Raw genomic sequence first — 16,018 nt, 5'->3', positions numbered from 1 at the left:
TAACATATCTCAGACATATAACACTGTCTACAGCCAAGCAAATTTTCACAGGTCTTTTAAATATTAATTTACTTCTGGGTAATTATGAAAGAGTTTATGAAGAAATTTTCACTAAAATCTGGTCTGAATACACAGGGGCATGAATTTTTTTTGTGATGTACAAACTTTAAAAAGAGAGATGAAGGAAATAATCAGACTTAATAAAGACATTTGAGATAAATTTGTGTGCTAAGAAAGAATACAGGATATATTGGAACTTGAAAATTTGGAACAGAAAGTAAAAAATCAGAGAGTAATTTGGGAGATGACTGTGGAATGGGCAGCACTTTTTTGTGGTACAGTCAGAAAAAAACCCCATCAAGACTGCAAAAAGTGACAAAACTTGGCATCAGTGTACCGGACAGTGAAAAGCAGGTTTCAAGCCTTGTGTGAGAGCAACATTTTAAGGTTTCTGGTTGTAATGTTATCAGGAAAGGGATAAAAAAAAATTAGGAAAAAAATGAAGGGAATACCACTCTGAGATCACAATAATGGCAAATGAGAAATTGTTAAGCACTCACTGGGAGTTATGTGAAGAAAGTGAAGAACACACAACATATCTGGGAATCATGAACACAGAACCCAGAAAAGAATCATTCAGTGATGATGCTAGGCAGCAAAAAGAGCATGGGGCAAAGAGACAGAGGAAAAAGAGAAACAACAAATCCACTGTCAAAATTGAAAATAAACAACTAATTTGTTAGTTGGGAATAAGTTTCATAAACACGAAATTTTGAAGAATAAATTAAATAAAGGAACTGTACAGCAGCAACGTTGTCCAGAAAACCAGTTGTTTGTTTTTTTTTTTTTTGCAAACTTTAGCTGCAAACAGTGTAGTTAATATGGAGAGAACAAATCAACTGGCAAAAATCAAACACAGAGAAATAAAGACAAGAATGCAGAGCTTAACAATATTTGAAAATGAAGAATAAAATCAAAGAGGATATAGCTTGAAAATAAGACCACCATAAAGAAAGCCTGTGATGGTTAAGAAGTTTGGTTTAATGGTTGGTACAGAGCATCAGGGAGATGTATATATAAGGAAAGATGTAAAAAAAAAGTAAGAAAGAATTGGATAATTTTCACTGAAAGGTGTCGTATATCCATCATGAGGAATCAGGCAAGACCTTATAGGAACTGAAAGTAGAAAGAGAAGACCAAATTGCTTCCTGTGTGTTGTGAAGAAAAGCAGATTGTCATGGTCTTTTTACATAGAAGATTAAGAATGGGATTAAGAAAGAAGCAGAAGCAAGAGCAAGATCAGGGTTTGGGATTAGGGGGATACATTAGGACTACCTCAAGGTACTGTCATTGGAAAGATTGCCAGGAGAGGATGTATCTTTTAGAACAAGGTGGATATTAAGTAAAGTAATACTTAAAAGTCAGTCTAGCATTTCTATGAACTTTTACAATTCTTTTGATGCTGATACATATTTTTCAAAGCCTGCTCCAACTTCATAGTTTTTAAAGCTTGCTGAAAAGTTTGGTAGTTTTTGTCCTCTTTGTTTTTCCATAGTCTTTATACAACAGTCTCCACACATTTCCAGTTGCATGAACATTGCAATTGGGTCTATGAAGATTTGTACTGACCTCATTGTGTCATCAGCTTGACATTATAATTTCATCTCCAGAGAAACATTGAAACACTTTTCATCATAATTTGATATTGTAAATGTGGTGACCATAGATAGTAATAAAAATTCCGTACAATTGCATTTTGACATCATAATGTAATCTCCATAGTCTTCACTTGACATTGTGATGAGATTGTGGCAATTCTAACTTTGTATGAATGAAGCTGGGGCCACAGAATGAAAAATTTAAAGTACAGTTTTGTGCATAGCGAGCAAATGGTTATAAATATATATATATTATCACAATTAAATTTTTGTTAAAAATAAGAACACACTTTCTATCCACCTGAGGAATGGAGATCTGGAACAGTCCTTTAAGTGGAGAGATGTGAAGACTAATCACCTTTCAGATACTGAATTATCAATTTATGCAAGAGAAAGTATAACGTAGTTTGTGCTATAGCAGAGGCTTGGAACCTGTGATTGGAAAGCTCTTCCCAGTTCTATCATCTTCTGAGGTATGTACTTATGCCTTAGTCCTTGAGTAGTATAGGAGTAGGAACCAAACTTAATATGTTTACAAAAGAACTTTTATATCTAGAAGCAAATTAAATTTATATTTTAAACGTCATTGAAAGTATTGTGCATATTTTGTTCAACATGGATCTCGTGTGCGTCAGCTGTGGTGTAAAAAAGAAGATCATTCCTTGGAATAAAAAATCTGGTGCAGGCCTATTTTATTCTTTAACTTCAGTTTTAGAGTTGTTAAATGTAGCGGCAGACTGATTTAAACAGTGACTTTCATGCTCCTAAATCAGTCATTAGTCTAATATGAACTGGAATGACATTTTTTAAAAGTCAAAGCATTGCTGATTTTTGGTAGAATCTGAATTGATGACCTCCTGGTAAAATACATTTATCTTAATATTAGATCTTTGAGACAGTATATAACTTTTAACCTTTACTTAAAGCATTTTCTTGTAGATATCCTTCTGATTCTTGCAATACAGGCAACAGCAAATATTTAAAAAGACATAAATTTTACTATCCCAAAATTATAACCATGGTACTAGACAGACCTACACCTTGGAGTTTTGAACTTCTTTGTTTATGGACAAAAATGTACCTCTCCGCTAGAGTTTAACTGATGGAACTTGAGTAAGTTATAGGTATAACTACTCATTTTTCACAGCCTGCCATTTTTTTGTCTGTTTACTTCACTTGTCTGTTTTTCTTGAAAAGGCAGTGTTCAGGCCCTCTTCTTTTCTTTTAGGAGTGAATAGACAATATATTTCAAGTGTAGAATTATGTTAAGCTGTGGTCAGATGAGTAAAGCATGTGCTTAGAACTGTGCAGGTTGAAAGTCTACTCCTTTGAAGAAAATCATTTCAACTTCCTGTGCAGTTTTAGATGACAAAGCTTGTTTTAGGTGGCAAACCTTGCTTGATAAGCTGGCAGAAGCATGCAAAACAGGTGGACTATTCTATTTGAAAAAAGTTTTATAAAGTATTAAAAAAAAAAAAAAAAAAAGAGGGAACTGTTTTTATCAACAGTCAATAGCCATGATCATGGTCTTTTCGTCAATAAATCATGTAAGGTTGTTTATTTTTAATTTCACCTCTGTGAAAAAAATAATTTCATATCTGTGAAACAATCATCTCAATTCTTTTTTTTTTTTGTCTATCTAGTCAAGATAATATGGTTTTCAAATATCATGATTATCAAGGACTTGAAGATACCTGATTACACTGATTTGTTTTACAAAGGCTTTACAAAGATGTTAACTGAAGAATATCTTTCTCATGAGGACAATAATTATTTACCTCTATAAGATATTTAAAACATAGTAGTGTACAAGACAGGTGTAGAACCTTTCAAAAAATCAACTAGATTAGCATAAATGTGTTAAATGTATTTTAAAACTATTTTAGGATATATTTTTGCCATTGAGCCATATTGCTATAGCAAAATCATAAAAAAGAAAAAGTGTAAAGTAACAATTAACACTTTTTGAGCAAAAGTGTTTACTTTCTATTTTCAATTGAAGTGAATCTAATTGTGCACAGATTCTGTATATGTATGGTAGCTAAAAGCAAGAATGTCTTTTCTTAAATGATATTTTTTTTAATATATAATTGTATTTCTCTGAAGGGATTGTGGGATTTTATGTTAAAATGAAATATACTGAGGTTCAAAGTAGAAAGACGGAAAAAATGTGTGAGTAGGCAATAACTTTGGAGAGAAACTGAATTTCCTAGGAACTGCTTCTAATTATTTTGATGAAGTTCAGAAAACTAGCTAACATAATAACAGATACATTTTTTCATTTGCACTTACTTTCATGAATAAGGAACATTGTAACACAGTATATTACCAGTACAAGTATACTGTTAGGACTTGTTCTTGCACTAAGGAAGGTTAAAATTCTCTTCAAAATTAAATTACTTGTATTAGAAAATTTACTTAAATTGTAAATAGAAGATTATTAGAATGTTGATGACACAAAGTGACACGATATAAAGTATGGAAATAAATAGCTGATATTGAAATACACTTTTATTTTAACTTTGATTCCATCAGCCTTTTTTTTTTTACTATTGAATGATGCAATTATTACATAATTGTTATTGTTATTTTGAGTTATTTTTTAATAATTTTGAAGATGTGTGTAAATTTGAACTGTTGATCAAAACCATGTTGCTAGCATTGAATTGAATGCTTAAAAAAAATCTTACATAATTCTCATAAATTGCATACAAAAATTATGGTCTATTATGAGTGAGTAGGAAAGAATATGGATTTTCAATGTGGAAAGAGATCTTGCCTTCTGAAAAGGAAATTTTTCAGAATAACAATTTTAGGCCCGAAGATATTACCTGAATATGCTTCATCTCTTCAGGTAGTGTGTAGTCTATCCAGACCAATTATGGCAACTAGGCTGATGGGTTCTTTCACAAGCAATCTGTGCTTTTCCCTAATCCCTTTACTGGGGCACAGCTTCTTCACTAGTGGTCTGACAGGAAGTCTGCCAAAAGGAAAGCATTTTTACATGGACATTAATTCCAAAATGCTTATCTCCAATGGACAGAGATTCTTTCTGCAGTCACTTGGGAAAAGGGATTGATATCTGCTGGACTAAACATTTGTACCTTAGGAATCCCCATTGTACTGATACTGGGTTGAATCCCTCTCATTATTACTTCACAATTGAGATGTGGGCCCAGAAGAGTCATTGCCAAGATAAATATTTACTTTTAATAGAAGTACTAGTGGCTATAAATTCTATCTGCCACTTCTATCCAGACTATAGCCCCCACAGATGAACAGGGGATGTGGTTAGACTTGAATCAAGCAGAGGGGGGGAAAGTTTATAGGCAAATAGTATGTCAGCGCTGGGGTATTATTCCTTCTCATGTTATACAGTGTGCTGAACTTATTTCAACAGACCACATACAATACCACCAGAAAAAGGGAAAATTGACAGCTTTTTAGTTTGGAAACATCTTATAGAGGACCTACAAAATTGTATATGAAGTTGCCTTTACATGATTTCCACATCAGATGGTGCACCGTGGAGGTGCACCAAGTCATAAGGCGCACCATGATCATGGAGAGCCAGGATATAATACAATTGCTGTTGCAAGTATTTAACGCTGGTATGCTAAATGATTTAATTTTTAAAAAAATATATTTTCATTCTCTGTGGGATTTGTTATTTTAAATTCCAAAATTATTTTAAGAGAGACTGAGAGTCATTTTACATGTGTGATGAAAAAAATACTTATGCCTGTCAGAATTCATATACAATAAATGTACTCAGATTTTCTGATTTTTTAGGATAATACTTTAATTACTAAAATAGTTTAAGGCTTACTTCAGTGCTCATACTGCCTTAATTCAGTACACAAGTAGGGCAATTGATGTGAATCCCAACATCTGGCAATCAGAGTGTTTTAATGAGTTACTTTTTAAAGAAATGTCTGTCTGCCGGAGGGGTCTATAATGCAATTAGACACATTAGCACTTTCTCAGTCATTTGGGGGTATTTTTCATGAGAAAATGTGATTGGTGCGAACTGTAAAATATTTGCACTTTTGGAAGGTGAAAAGTGCATTTGCATTTCAGCTTTTAAAGGAGGGTTTTGTTAGAATGATGTTACGTAATACATTTGTTGCAATTTCTCAGTATCTGTTTGCAAGATGTAAGAACTTAGTCTCAAGTGCTAAACTATCTACAATAGTGTACAGAGTTACAGGCTACTTTGGCCAGCTACAAACTCAGGAAAAAACTTATGATTAATAGAATAAAAAATTTTGAATATATAGGCTGCTAATTAATAATTTAAAATTAAAGTCCACTACCTAAATTTAAAGAAAATGTTGAGAAACATGGAAAAATCTGCATACCATTAATTTTTTTATTTTGAAGGTTATTTTTTTAATTGGTTTTGTTATCTGTATTTTATTGGATTAGTTATCATACTTACCAATTCCGTTTTTAAAGTACCTAAGTAAAATTTCAGGACTTATTAATACACAATGATATTTTAGCAGTTTCATACTTGTATCCTCATCCTAAAGCTCCTAACATTTCAGGAGTGGTAGCAAAAAGTAAGCCTCTTGTTTCACTGGGCATGTGCTGGTATTATTGTTGAAAATTCAGTGCTCATGCTGTGGTTTTTGAGAACTTCTAAATTCTGAGAAAATTAGCTTTAGTGGCTAGGAACAAAATACTTACAATAGTAAGTTCAAAGATGTGAATTTGTACATTACTATATGCATTTTATGCATACTGTGATTTTATATGTATTTGTACACGACACAAATATGTACAAAACCGTGATGGCTTGAATAAATCTTTTGACCTTTAGGACAAAAGAAAACCAAGCTTAAAAACTACATTCACATTTGCCTAATGTTGCAAGATGTAGAAACCTACTTGCAATTATTATTCCGTTAAGAGGTAAAACTTTTGGCTTAAGAAATTATATAATTTAAACTTGTGTTACAGAGGAGTTTATCACAGTATTTTAAAATAAACTCAGTTGTGTGAATAAAGTGGAAATTTGATTCTAAGTATGTTTTTGAAGTGTTAGGACAGGTTTTAATTGAAACACTGAATTTGCCAACAGCCTATGAATATAATTTCTGCTGATTTAAGAATGTGATGTCAGGCCAGTAAGTACGCAATTAGCTTTAGTTTAAGTGATAGCAACATGCTGTAAATAAGATTCTTAATTGTGTTTGCAAGATTAAAATTCAGTCTCATTGTTTTTTTCTCTTACTACTTTGGTGGCTTTGTGGTATATTCGCATTGCTACCTCTAAATGAATGTCAACTTGTTTTACCTCGACTGCAGCCAATCGATACTTCATTAGGCTGAATTGTCTTGTGCCCATGCAACCTTGAAGCTGTGGCTTAATTACCACCCGTATTATGCAGTGGCTCAGAGAGCTGTGCTCAGCTGTGTCAGTTTTGAACAAAAGCCATGCTGTTGCCAGTATTTAGGAAAAATGGACTTTTCAACTAAAGAACTATGATATTTTCAAAGTTAACAATTCATGATGATAACCTTTTTCATAATGTGTATGTCAGTTTTCAGTAAGTTTACATTTGAATAGATTTCTGCATATTGCAAAACTTTAAAAGACAAGTACTTTTGCTTTTCATGTTCAACCCATCGTTGATTTAAGATAATTTTAAATTAATGGCAAAGTAACATTCATCTGAAAGAGAAGACAGGAGAAAGTGCAGTCAAATGGCAATCATGACAAATGACATCTCTTGTCTGAGAGTCATTTTTCCTCACTAGACTGATTTGTCATCCCCACTTTTGACATTTTTCATCCTGCTATGAAATCACATTGACAGAATAAGATATTTCTACACTTAACAGTGGGCCATAGACGATGGTTCTGTGCCTTCATTTATTTTTTGTATTACATTTAAGGGTTTTTAAAATTTGTAAGCAACTAAATTCTGATGACAAATTTCATTTGCTGCATGAAATATAAAGTTCACACTGCCCTATAATTGTAAAGTAAATGCTGCTCTTTCATTTTTGTCATTATACAACATAGAGGAAACCTCTCCAAAAAGAAAATTTTCCACTTAGGAGTACTGTCTTGTCCTAAGTGAGGATTATCAAAGCCAGCTGCAACAATGAGTAAAAACTACCTAACTTTAATACATTGTGTCCGTTGCCCTGGACTTATCTAAAGACCTGTGGATAGTGTTTGCAGTTTTTTACTTCTGATCTAAAACCATAAGGGTCATCCATTGCTGAATGCCTTATGTACATACAAATACGTATAATTAATTTTTCCCTCCATGTAATACAAACTATGCAGAAGTCACCAGCATTTTCTCTTAAGTTACAAACAAGGATAGACTCAAATACAGTCCAGAATGGCAATTCTCAAAGATTCCATAAATGCAATGGGAAAAGTAGTGATTTGTACACATGGCACAGACTGTAATTCTTTTTGTTGTTTGATTGTTTTGTTTGGTTGATTTTGCTTTTGTTTTTATCCACCGCCACATGATCATTCTGCATATATTACAACTACCCTCTGTGGCTAATACCTTACTGATGGTGAAATGTGCTGACCACAAAATAAGAAAGTTGTTATTTGGATGGAACATCCATGTTTGGTTGCTCAGAGCCTGACAGTCCCCTTTAAACCTCTTTTACAAAAATCCACTGAAGAAAAATGAAAGAAAAATTTTTGAGAAAATGGGGTTTTTTTGTCTGATGTGCTTCATGAATTGGATTTGTGGCTAGATATCCCTATTAGTGCAGTGTCTTCCAAAATCCCTGTCAGACAATCAACTACTTGTAACCTCTAATGCTGTTTCTAATTATCAGCATGTTGAGAGTTTTCACACCCTTTATAACATGTAAATGCTATTCATTATATGTTCCTTCTGTGTACAGTCTAGTATACATCAGTTGCAGATCAGATGTATAAAACATGCCAGAATTTGCACCAGCAATGTAAGCCTGCAATTTCATGCCAATATTCATGTATATTTGTTGTATATTTGTATGTGCTCTCTTTCTATTACAGCAAAATATGAACAAACAACTTTCAGTTAATTAATTAGCAGAGCTTGTATAATGCATCAAATGTTTTCCATTATTATTTTCCTTTTTGAATGAAAAGAGGTGGTTGCCTTTGGGATTCATATTTGTTGCAGACTTCAGCTCACTCTGTTCTTATTCTTCACCCACATTTGTATCCTAATAGATTTCAGGCAAGTTCCACTCATCGCCTCGTGGAAATGAAGATGACATCTCTGCAGAATTGGTGCCTGTCTTAGAGAATGCAGCTACAAAACAAGTAGCCTATGAAAAAGCTTTCCTACCTATTACATAGAAAGAAAAAGGGGGGGGGGGGGGAAGCCTCCTCCAGTACCATGTGTCTGAAGTGTTTATGGGTGGAAGTTTTTATCTTATTTAATGAAAATTTAGAACTGTTTACATATATACAGAAGTTTAACTAACTAAAAGGGGACAGTGTTCATTTCTGCCTCTACACCTTTCTTAAAGCTGGAAAGAGGTCTTCTGTTAAAACAATATTTTATTCAAGTTTACATATTTACATGTGGATGTGGCCATAATTAAAAAGCAGGATAGAAGAAAGGCACAGTTCACCTTTCTAGTCTAAATGAAACAAAGTAAATTAGGGAAATCTTTCTTTGAGCTTAGTGCTTCACAGAGTTGTTTCTCCATTTCAATTCTGCTGTCACTTCTGTTCTACTGAAAGTACACGGGTTAGAAAAACATTGTAATGAGCATGGTTGATTCCATCAAATGTAAAGCAAGGTGTATTTGAATATGTATAATGAATTACATCTGTTCATAGAATACCTTGAGCAATTCTCTTAATATCGAATTGGTTATTATTTACTTGCAAGATTTCAGGAAATTAGTTTCCTACATAATCACACTACTGTATAATATTATACAGACACAAAAAATCAGGAATAAAAAATGTAGTAAGTTCACTCTTCAGTCACACTTTGTGATGGTCTCTACTCTCATATAATTTCCTCCAGTGGCAGACCAACTTAAGAGGGTAAACATTTTCCCCAATACATTTCAGGTATATTGATAGCACTTGCCATTCATTATAATACTAACAGGGCAGAAAACTTATACTGTAATATGAAGAAATATGACCTGTACTGAAAAAATGTATACATCTCAGCATTAATCCAAGTTCAAGCTGGTAGGAGCGACAAACTATTTATTTATTTGTTTATTTGTTTATTTATTTATTTGTTTATTTATTTATTTATTTATTTATTTATTTATTTATTTATTTATCTATCTATCTATTTATTTACTTATTTATTTATTTATTTATTTTTATGATTCAAAAATTGTAGGCAACAAAGTACCTGGTCCTGTTTAGTAGGACATTAAACCACATGGGGCACATATAACATTGAAGACCAAAAATGAGTGTTTAGGGACATGTTTTACCAGTAATAGAGTTACTGTCAAGGTAGAATTATTTTTTTTTTTAAAGATCAATTGCATTATATCTTCAAAATCAGTTCCTGAAAATGTGCTATTATATTGATCAATATTTACCTGGAAAAATGTACATTTTACAAGGATGAAGTAATGAAAGGCTCTAGATCTATGCATTTTCCTTTGCAGAGGACAGAGGTTAGTAGTGGGTTTTGATGACCAAAACACAAGTAGTAAATGGTTAGTTGTCTCTTATTTTGTAATATCCATATGTCTATATGGGTTGAAACAGTTTATCAGAGCACAAAGCGCCAAATTGAACTGGAGACAAATGATCTGCTAAGACTGGAAGATATGGGACAAAATTCACATTTGCTGCCCTTGTTTACTTAATGTACAAAAGAAGATGGCCAAAAAACTTACATAAATTCTAACAAAATTACCTGTAACTTCTATTGCTTTCCCACATTTCTTTCCTTGCTAACAAGACCAAATAGAAGAGTTATGACCCATTTTGCTTTTACTGGTCATCTTCCTCATTAGAGATGAGAGTGAATTCCGTAAGCTACAATTCAATAGGAATGTGCACCACTCTTGTGAACATCAGATGTGGCCTCATGTGATCCCTGGAATGTAAAAGCAGGGCAGCAGGGAGCAGGGAAGAGATTTTCTTATGTGCAAAATCATGATGGGAGACATATAAAACACTTTATCTCAGGGAAATGTCTGCAGTTTAAAAGTATTGAGGTGGGGGGAAACCTTAAAATATTTTTAGAGTGAGAGAAAATGTTTTTGAGGGAGTAAATAAAAAGTGTTAAATTAGCTTCATTTCTGAAAAAAAAAAAATAAGGAAAAGATGCCATAAGACTTTATAGGTATTTGAAGGTGTGTTTATAACCTTTAATTTAGTGAAAATGCATAAGAAGGAATGAATATCTGTAAGCTGAACTAAAGCAAATTAGAACCAGAAACATGTGAACTTTATCTAAAAACATCATTGAGGCAAAACTGCAGCTGTAATTTAAAATAATCCAGGTTATTGATCTCAAGATATGGTTAACCGGGTGAAAATTAAGGCAGTTATGTACCTTACATCAGACTACATAATTCTAATGGTTATTTCTGAGTTTAAGGTGTATGAATATGTGAATCCAACACTACACATCAATTAAATTAAATAACATACAAGCCCCTCACTATTGTCAATGGCAAATGAAAGTCACACCCAAGCACACTGAAATATCTTCCTGAATGTCTCACTTTAAACCCCTTCCACTCAAAAAACCCAAACCAGAATAAAAGAAAAAATAGTTATCTAGTTTGAAGTTGATTTCAGGATATAAACCTAAACAACAAAAAAAATCATTATGAATTATTTGTACTACATAACTGGCAGTAAACTACAGAAACAAGACAATAGTTGGGTGTTAACAGTGCAAGTTGAGACAATACATTGAGGGTATTTCATCTCTCCTGACAGAGAGGAATGTTTTTATTATTACGAAAGAAGAATATTCAAGAATGTGTTAAAAGTTTAGAATCATTTGGTGTACTCAAGAAGTCTTGGTAAACAGAAAAACTTCATTCAGAATGTATGTTAGCTATAGTACAATTTCAGTTAAATCATTGAACAGATTTGAGTGAAATGTCATTGTGCATTTTCTAAGTGAAAGAATGTAAATTTTTACCTTTGAAAGCAAAAATGTGTTTAAATAATATAAAACTGTTTTAAAAATACGTAAATAGCATAATTTGCAACCAAACTAAATTATAAGGACACTGAATATTTTTTTTTCAATATTATGACTTAAATGGACAGTTTATTCAGTGATATTAACACTCAGTTTAATACAAAGTTTGCTATCATTTTTCAGGGCTATATATTTGTTGGGTTTTTTTTATAGTAGCAATGAACTCTTTACCAATTATTATTATATTTAATAATTTATAACATTGCAGTTAGAGAGGGGTGAACAAGGCTGGATATAATAAAAACTTATAGTTTCATACAGTTTTAAGGCCAGAAGGTTCAATAGATCATCTAATCTGACCTCTTGTGTATCACCTGAGGTAAATCCCCAGTGAATCCTAGCTCAGTCCATATACAAATCATGCACTAAACCTACCTTCATTTTTAGGGCCTTAACTGAAGAATTTTCATTTAACTACATAATTAGATCCAATCAACTAAATAATTTTCTTTGTTCATCTCTAGAACTTCTGGTTCTATTGTAGCTGGAGGTAAAACCACTGTGAAGGTGTTCCTTCTGGGTGAAGTCTTAATGTTTTAAGACAACTGGAATATGACATTTGTTTCCAGGGCTGGGTCAAGATGTGAAGCCACTGTGGAATCTCATTACAAGCACAATTCCAAACTGTTTTGATTGTATATTATGTTTCATCTTTTCTGAGTTGTAGAGAATGGAATCACAGTGTCAATTCCCATGATGCATTATGGCAGAAAGGCTATGTGCTTCTGCACATTTGCAATCTACACATGGACTATAGAGCCTTCTTCCTTGTGAGGCTTTTGTAATACAGTAAGCCTACAGCTAGGCCTTAGTGCCCTCATCAGATTTCATCTGTTGCAAATAAACTTTTCCAGAATAATTTTGCAACCTTTAGTTGTTTGTTGTCTTGGCCTTCAGGTGGTGTTAAGCTCCTAAAAACTCACAAAACAGAAACATTTTTGGAACGGAGTTCTGGATGTATTCATATGAAGACTAACATAGCATTTGACACTGAAAAATAACTAGATTATGAAGTCAGAAGAAATTTAGGGAAAGCTGCCTGTCAGAATAGTTTTGTGTGTTTCAAAACCTTTTTTGATGTCCAACTTACCTGAGTAAAATTGCATTTTTCATGTTCTGTCTGGTTTTGTCATGGATGTATTTGTTACTGGTGCTGTTGCTGGTACACATACAAAATTAGTATTATGTATTGATACACCCTCACACATGCAGCTACGATTATAGGGTGGAAATTACCAAAATCTGAACAAGGCTCTAACCAGAGAAAGGTCATCTTCAACTTTCAAAAGATTTTATTTTTTATGGATATTTAAATTAAATTAAAATTTATTAGGGTGATCACCTATCAGAATTTTCTGGGGCTGGTTATCTGGTCTTTATAATCTGTCATTATCACTATTCCTGCTTTCCTTGGCTTATTTTGCACGCTGTAGTATAAAAAACAAGCTCTAAAAACAGTTTTAAAAAATTGCAAATAGATTTGTCTTTTAAAGTCTTTCTTTTAAAGTTACTTGTGAACTGTTGTATTTAATTGGTGGGTAACTAAATCTGTACAGAAACAGTAGAGTGTACAGACTCATTGGCTCCTTTTTTAGTGTGTTTCACTGTCAAAATTTTTTCCCTGTTTTTAAACTAGAGTTGAGTGACAATAAATCTGATGGACTATATTCTGAAAATAGAAAAAAGAGAGTAAGAAAATTGGTAAGCAGTGTCTAACACATTAATTCTAGGATAATTGTGTGTAAGAAAGGAATATGCAAATATAGTGATGATTTACCAAAATGAGTAGTATATGTTGCAATTCAACTTGTCATGCAGTGCTAGAGTCAAGAAAGTAAGGAAACCATCATTTTGGTATTTAGGGCTAAATTCTGCTTTTGGTTTAAGCAGCTGGATTTAAGTAACTTATTTATACAAGACTATCATTAGACACTTTGAGTGACTTGGTGCATTGAAAACTATGGGGAATAAAACACCATAAGAAATTTGATCATCATGCAGGCAGTAGATTTTTCTGCAAAAAATATGGAAATAGTTAAAAGGTTTAGCATATCACGCAGTATCATGTGAAACAGATTCAGAATTGGAGTGTTAGACTGGAAGAACTGAACTGCCTTACAGAAATAAAGAAAAGATGCACAACATCAACAAGGTTGTGCTGATTCTCATTTATTGATGTCAGGCATGTTAGACCCAATCATCTAAAATCATGATTTTATAAGGAGTAATTTTAATCTTAATTTGTGTATGTAGGCATGTGGATACTATTTACTGTAGACATTTGACTTGGATGTCTAAGCTATGAGCTCTATCTCATAAAAATGGAGAGACCCATCTCCAGAAGATCAGAATAGGAGCCTATCTTTATACTCTTTAGACCACTTTCTGGATGAGTCTTTCTCTTCTATTGACCTGGAAAGGCTAAAATTATTATTACTGTATATTATAATTTCAAGGATGGAAATGATTAGTCATCATAGAATCATAGAATAGTTTGGGTTGAAAGGGACCTTAAAGATCATCTAGTTCCAATCCCCCTGCCATGGGCAGGGACACCTTCCACTAGACCAGGTTGCTTAAATCCCCAGCCAACTTGACCTTGACCACCTTCAGGGATGGGGCATCTGCAACTTCTCTGGGCAACCTGTTTTTGCGTCTCACCACCCTCACTGTGAAAAATTACTTCCTTATATCCAATCTAAATCTATGTTGTTTTAGTTTAAAACCATTACCCCTTGTCCTGTTGCTATAGGTCCTACTAAAAAGTCTGTCCCCATCTTTCTTATAAACCCCCTTAAGGTACTGGAAGGTCACTATAAGGTCTTCCCAGAGTCTTCTCTTCTCCAGGCTGAACAACCTCAACTGTCTCAGCTTTTCTTCATAGCAGAGGTGCTCCAGTCCTCTCATCATCTTCATGGTCCTCCTCTGGACTCGTTCCAACAGGTCCATGTCCTTCTCATTCTGGAGGCTCCAGAGCTGAACCATACTCAGCTCCCTCGGACCTGCTGGCCATGTTTCTTTTGACACAGCCCAGAATTTAGTTGGCTTTCTAGGCTACAAGCGCACATTGTTTGGCCATGTTGAGCTTTTTGCCCACCACCCCCCACAAGTCCTTTTCCTCAGGGATGCTATCAATTCATTCTCTGCCCAGTCTGTATTGATACTGGCAGTTGCCCTGACCTAGGTGCAGGATCTTGCACTTGGCCTTGTTGAACTTCATGAGGTCATATGAACTTCATGAGGTCATACAATGGTCATATACATTCTCAGGAGAACACAAGTGATGGTCAAAACATGCTGATCTTCAAAATAATTGTGCACTGTTCATAAGTAAGAATGTAGGAATTGGTTATTCAGGTTGGATGAGCTTGACTGCTTCATGTGGTCTAATTTTTAAAAGACTAGGCAAAATTAAAATTGAAATAAAGTTTAATATAAAGTTCTAAGATAGTTTAAAATAAGAAGTGCTACTGATGACTTGAACAACTCCAAAGAAACAGCTATTGTTTAATTCCCTTCAATCGTAGAAACCCCAAAGCCTAACAAAGGTTACAAGTAATAAGTGAAGGTATAAATATGTTCCTTTGCTAACATTCTTATTGCTTTAGTGTTAGCTTGACAGCTGACCCTCAAATTAGAAACCTATGTAACATCAGTGTTAAAAATATAATAACACACATAAAAAAGTGTTTCTTGGTCTTGATTTCTAGCATGATATACCATAAATATACAGTACATAATTTCCATCTTTCTTCTATCTAAAGTTCTTAAAGAGTTTGAGGGGTAGTAGACATGCATTACTATCCAAGTCTGCTTGCCCAGGTAAGTGAACTGAAATGTTTCCTTAAAGCTTACTTCTTAAACTTTAAATCATGAAAGGTGTCTTCTATCCATCCAGTTTACAGATTGGATTCCCATAAGATTGAATGCATCCCAAGACAGAAAGGAACTTGAGCCCTTATTATGACAAATCTAAAGTACCTGCTGACCCTGCCTCTCTATATATTTTAGATAAAATGGGCAAAATCCTGTATTTTCTTGAAGAACGTTTGTGAGAATATTACTACTAGTACTATTCTGGTAGCTAGATGATGCACAGAAGTCTATGGATCCGTAACTGCCTTAGTAGTAATTTCCATTTCTCTTTATCCCATGGGTGATGATGAGCTGATA

This window comes from Falco cherrug, chromosome 3, assembly GCF_023634085.1.
Source record: "Falco cherrug isolate bFalChe1 chromosome 3, bFalChe1.pri, whole genome shotgun sequence".
NCBI classification, from domain to species: Eukaryota; Metazoa; Chordata; class Aves; order Falconiformes; family Falconidae; genus Falco; species Falco cherrug.
Note: the sequence above shows the minus strand (reverse complement) of the source record.